The sequence below is a fragment of the Lepisosteus oculatus genome, chromosome 5 (genome assembly GCF_040954835.1).
Source record: "Lepisosteus oculatus isolate fLepOcu1 chromosome 5, fLepOcu1.hap2, whole genome shotgun sequence".
Lineage (NCBI taxonomy): Eukaryota > Metazoa > Chordata > Actinopteri > Semionotiformes > Lepisosteidae > Lepisosteus > Lepisosteus oculatus.
The window spans coordinates 36,450,963-36,457,137 of record NC_090700.1 but is presented as its reverse complement, the minus strand read 5'-3'; the positions used below and the strand labels follow the sequence as shown (position 1 = coordinate 36,457,137).

Genomic DNA, 6,175 nt, shown 5'->3' with positions numbered 1-6,175 from the left:
TTTCTAGATGTACCTGAAGCACCAGCAATCTCATACAGTATCATGACTCTCTCGCCTTCAGACTAGATCAGCAATACCCCTCCCTTTGTGCTGACATAACGAAAGAATGACAGGCATTCTCTTTTTTTCTTGATTTGTGAAGAGAAAAAAAAACAAAGCCCTCCCTTGTCTCCTTGGAGATGGAATTCAGACCTACTGTTCCTGTTCTTCAAACTGCAGTAAGAAGCATGTCTAGAATGTACACCTCACACAGGACTCCCAGGTTACATTGGCTGCATTGTAGAAATTGTTGTGGTTGTTCAAAAAACAAACAGTGAAATTATATATCTCAAAACTTGCTGTATTTTGGCAAAATCATTATTTCCTTTTTAGTTATTCACTTTGAAGAGATTTATTATAATTGCTAATTAATAGTATACTGAGAATCAAAAGAAAGCATTTACAAAGAATTCAAAACAGACAAATAACAATCTTTCTGCAGAAGGTGCACTGACATTTGTTTGATTGGCAGAGGATCAACTGGGAAGGCTGCAGGTTAGTTGCATCTGTGTTCACCATTAGAAGTAGTACAAGGTAGTAGAAGTAGTACATTGTATGTAGAATGTTTGTAATCTCCATTTTTATTGATTTTTTACACATAGATCAACAAACACAAACACACTCAAGTGACTTAGGTTGTAGCATGAACACTGAATCAGTTCATTACAGAATCACATTCAATCATCAACACTCATTTATTTAAGCATTTAATCAATACCCAAAATACACATACTTTAATGTGCATAAAACAGTGATGAGTCTATTTTGAGGCTGTCTGTATTGTGGTTGAGGTTTCTACGTTCTTTTCACCTCTGTCCGGAAGCTCTTCATTTTGGATTTGAAGCAAGGGTGGAAGTATTTACTCACTCCACTGAGCTGCTGCACCCTGGAGGTGTTCCTTCAGAAGGCCGTTATGCTGCAATCTCTTCACTCCTTGCCTGTTTCCTTGTTTAAATGCGTTTTTGTTTTAGCGCCTGTGCACACATGATTGTTCCTCCAAAGAGGAAGTCTTTGTCTGGGCGAGGTCATGTATCACTGCCAGCTCCAGTCTGTGTTTACTTAGGATCAATTTGTTACCTACTGTTTTTGAAAGAAGCAATACTGTACATCCTGACGCATTTTGCTTTTGCTTCTCAGGAATCTTTTCCCCAAACCATTTTCATGTTTGAAAAGCTGTGTAAAGCCTGTGTAGACTCATTTAATTTAACACATTCAGCTGTGCAATGTGAGAAAATATATTGTCTGAACGTCTTTGAGTTGGTCATGGTGCTGCAATGAATTAATGATTTTGTACTGCTTCTTAAACTGAGAGTAAAAAGTCAACTACGAAAAGATGATCAGATTACTCTGTTCACATTGGTTTTTGTTTTTGTTTTTGCTTGGTCTTTTTGTTTTGTGTAAAGGTAGTCTTTTTCAGAAGTTTGGCTGAATATGTGCTGAATATGTGTTTGATTGTGTGTTCAGCTTGTGCTGAATATGTTTGATTGGTTTAGTTACAGCCCTTCTCATTTGCAGATGCAACAAGATAGAACATGAAGAAAATGGAAATGGTAGGCCTTAAAAAAATAAAAAAAACAGTATTTGCACTCCAGTTATTAGTGAGAAGTGAATTCTAATTCACTAATATTTGGCAATGACAATATGGGATAAAATATGGTATCTCCTGCTTATCATGATCCCTGTATTGTGTTATTTGAAAAGCCAAATACAAAAAGCCCTATGAATGCAATGCTATTTATTTAATTTATCTGTAAGATATTCAAACAGAAGTGGGTTTAGAGATATTTTCTTTCAAACAGGATCAAGATATTAGGCTTTTGCTATTCCTGGGACACTATTTTAACAAACCGACCACCAGATGAATAAATCTGAAATCAGTTTCATTGACTTTCTATAGACATATGGTGGTATTTTAAGTAATATTGGCAATTAGAAAATTTTCTGCCTGTTTTGATTCTACTCCAGATGTCTGTAGATTTCCCCAAGTTGAAAACAGGTGTGCAACAAAACTAAGACTCACTCCTTTTTGTTTTTTGCAGGACAAGCAGCTGTGGCATGTATAGCTCCCAATTCTGAAAGTTTTTAATGGCAAAAAGTCAGGTCTTTTTGCAGATTGTGGCACAATAGTGTGATAAAAGGCATGAGGATGTGTATTTTACTTATTCTCAGCAAGTTCAGATGCTTGCTCATTTTCTTTTCTTATTTATACATTAATTGACAGATTACTCTTTCTTTGCCACTCCACATTGTCAGTCAAACAATAACTCATTAAAGCCAATAAAATAAAGTCTTGAATACAAAAGCCAGTTTTATATCTCTAATTTTATTAGATGTGAGCATGAATGTAACTGAACGTGAAGGGACAGACTGCAGAGAATGAAGAAGTTAGACATTTGTCTTGTCAGGTCTGAGAATCAGGTTAGACAGTTTCAATTCAGTGTGTAAGATATACAGTGAGAATCAATGGAAAGATAACAAGACTTCTCTTATGTAAAGCAGCATTGTGCTTAGTGCATATGGGGTGATATCCAGTACTTTTAAATATATAGCTTTAATATATATTAGAGTGGTTTAAGAGGAAAGTGATCACCAAAATGCATCTTTTTATGCTTTTTAATTTGGTATTTTCTGATAAGCTAGCTGCCTTTTAAATAGGCTGCTTTTAAAGTACAGAGGGTCCTTGCTGTCAGTGCAGCTGGGGTGGAAAATGGATTATGTCATACAGTGCGATGTCATGTCTCTTTGTGATGTCACTAAGTACGTGATGTCCCAAGCACTGTAGGAGAGAGAGGCTGGAGCACAGAGGGACAGAGCAAGAGAGATTTGTTTCTGAAGTGAGAAAGACCTTTAAGCGTATAAGTCGTTAAGTTCAAAAGGGGAGGAGGGGGTCTTTCCCCATTGCTTAGATCACCATAATGCTGATGACAAGAGGCGGAGCTACAATGAGGAACAGCCAGGTATGACATCATAATGTTTTTAACAAGAGGATTAGAGGAGAGCCACACAGGCATTTAAGGTTAATATAAGGTGATGTTTTCCCAGGAATAAAGGATTCACTGGAAAGGGATTTAGGTTGAAAGACATCTCCCATTAAACTGCTGTGACCGAGACATACTGTATGCCGAATGCCAAAGATTAAATTGCTCTCTCTGAAGTCAAAAGTTATGTAAAGCACCTTTTCACCTCCATGTGCTTCATGTCTTTATCTTGCAGGACATTGTGGCAACAATCAGGCCTAATGTATGTTATTTCCAACAATGTCTGCACAGACAATCTTATGCTGTAACTCTTAAACACTTTTTGAATTAAAACCCTAATTTCTGACTAAACAGCTCTCAATAGGTGATTGACGAATAATGAGCAGACACAGGGGGGATTGACCCTGTATCACACACTCCCACAGTGAAGTCAGAGCTCATCCTTCCAGTGGGTTATATTTCAGCTATTACAGTACACCTGAAGGAGGGCAGCCCTGGAACTCACCACAAGGCACAGGGTTCATACTGATCACAAATCCAATTCAGCTTTTTAACAGCTGAGAGAACAATTCCAAAAATGTTTCGGATAGAAATAAATTAGCACGGGTAATTAAGAGCCCAGTTGGAACAAAAAGCAGTAGACACTGGGGTAGATTACTACAGGGCCAGGATCACGAATGATTGATACAGCTGATCAGATACACTATTGTGCAAAAGCTTGAGATACAGTATCTTAATCATAGCCAGGAGTTAAAATATGATAATTATGAACATGATTAATTTACTGTAAGTCACCATTAACATTTTAACAACTCTGATTGTTATCAATAGTTTAAGAAACCAAGTTTGTCATTTAATAATCTTTAATCTTTGTCAAGTATCTGTAGAATTTCGATCACAGTAAATCAAGGCAAACTAGTGTTGTGTACGGAAGTTTATTAGCACCACGGATAAAAAAACATGAACATGAACTCGTTTATACGAGATAGAGTCTCGTTTATATGAGAAGAGTATCTCATTTATATAAGAAAATTATTGTGTTTATACCAAAAAGTATTTCGTTTATACGAGAAAATTATTCAGTTTAAACTCAGTTTTTCAATTTGTGAACAATGTTGCCTACTACTGTATATTAATACTGTATATTGCATTGTACTGTATATGCAATAATATTGTTCCGTACATGGTAGCATTGACTTTAACTGCAGTAGAATCCTCACACTCCTCTTTTGGGGAAAAAAAGAAGCGCCTGTTCTGTTTTTTTTTTTGTATACATGAAGTACAACACCATGTCAGTGAGCATTCCCAGGTTAAACATGCACTGTTTTCGCCGTTTCTATGACAAGTCTACATCACATGGCTTTCCAAACCTACGTTAAATTAACTATTGTGTTTAAACGGAAAACATAATCATATAAACGATAGATTTTTATCGTATAAATGCAATACGTTTCTCGTATAAACGAGATACTATCTCATATAAAAGAATTATTTTTTTTTTCCGTGGCACTAATAAGCTTCCGTAGTTGTGCTACCAAATGTTTCCTTTCTTTTCTTTTCAGCATGGGTTAAGCATTTACTTGTTCCTTCACAATAGAACTGTTTCCCCATAAAGAAGGAAAAACCAGTAAAAAGAGAGGAGCAAAATGTCTAAGACATTCTGTGTAGCATGCTAGTTCACTAACATGCACAGACACACTTTAAAGATTCTGTTGCAGTTTGCTAAACCGAGAAGGGAGTAAAAAGGGTGTTAAAACAGCAAGGTAAATACAGCAAGCTATTGTACAGTATGTATAGGCAAACCACAGATTGATCCCTGCCTGCGTTTTTGCAACTTTTATTGTTGATGAGTATTGAACAAGTGTAGCTGGTGAAGCTGTAACAACTTAGTGCAGCTTCTCTTTTGTCCTCAGGTGTGGAGGAACCCAGTGAAAACAATCGCCCCGGTCAACGCCAGCAGGAACAAGGTGGTGGACAAACAGATAGACCTTCTCATTTTCTCCTGGGCCAGGAGGCAGAGGAGTGACTCAGGAAAGGCTACGGTCTTGGATAGGCGTTATCTCACCCCCACTCCCCCTGCGAACCCCAGACCAGAGCACAGGGAGTGCTGAACACCCCCAAGGAGAGAGAGCGCCTCCCGCTGGACTCACAAGAAGAGGCGCACAGGGATTCCGCCCAGAAACATTGAACAAGAATAAATTGAGACTCCTGCTACAACAAACACATTTTGCATAGGTTCCTGTCGCCAAATATTTTGAATATTCTGTGCTGTTTTATTTTATCACAGCTTATTGAATTGATTTGCTCTGGAGGGGCACCACGGCAATACACACGATGCTAACAGGGACTCGCTTAAGTTATGACATAGAATTGGACCTGGACTGTTCTAGGGTGTGGAGAGGGAAGGTTGCCCAGGGATGAGTGAACCGGCCCCTGTGTATTCCTGGGGTGCTACCTCTGTGGAGGTTGTATTTTCTTCCTGTGTTTTTTTATGGTTTCCTCCCAGAATCCAAAAACATACTGCTAGGTAAATGGGCTTCTGGGAAGATTGGCCCTAGTTGCGAGTGTGTGCATGTTTGTGCCTGTGATGGGCTGGTGTCGTGTCCAGGATGTGTCCTCCCTTGTGCCAGCTGCTTGGCAGGAGAGGCTCCGGCTCCTGAATTGGAAGAGGTGGTAAGAAAACGCAGAGATGGATTTAGCGCAGGATGTGGCCAACAGACATTTTGCTGCGTTGGTATCTTTCTGTTAGATGAGATAAGGTAAGACTTTATTAATCCTGAAGGGAAAGTGAGGCGTTACAGCAGCCCAGCACAAGAAAGACAAGACAGACATCGAGAAAGGCTAAAATTAAAAATAAACACAACATTAGAGTGATAAAATAAGTATATAGAATACTAAATTAAATAGTTAGCAAAATAGATGTGTGCGAAATATGCTAATAGTCACTGTAAAACAATAAAAGATGTGCAAAAAGCACATACAGTAGGTATGTACAAATTGAAAATACCACAGTAAGAACAATATATGAATGCAATGTCCAAATGTACATGAGTGCAACATGCTGTCCATAGATGACCAAAAGAGATAACAGGCCTAGCCTAGGGCAGTGTTACACACCCTGACAGCCGCTGGGAGGAAGGACCTGCGGAAACGTTCCC

The 6,175-nt window shown here is 38.4% G+C and overlaps 2 long non-coding RNA genes across 2 annotated transcripts; both read left to right on the top strand.

Annotated features, from left to right (window-relative positions):
- The first annotated feature begins 362 nt into the window (after positions 1-362).
- Positions 363-2,268, top strand: LOC107076851 (uncharacterized). The gene is made up of 3 exons (XR_001477973.1): positions 363-534; positions 1,555-1,589; positions 2,079-2,268. It is a non-coding gene; the product is annotated as an uncharacterized lncRNA (long non-coding RNA).
- Positions 2,269-2,820: 552 nt separating this feature from the next.
- LOC138239205 (uncharacterized) lies at positions 2,821-5,238 on the top strand. The gene is made up of 2 exons (XR_011189662.1): positions 2,821-2,996; positions 4,931-5,238. It is a non-coding gene; the product is annotated as an uncharacterized lncRNA (long non-coding RNA).
- Positions 5,239-6,175: the final 937 nt, after the last annotated feature.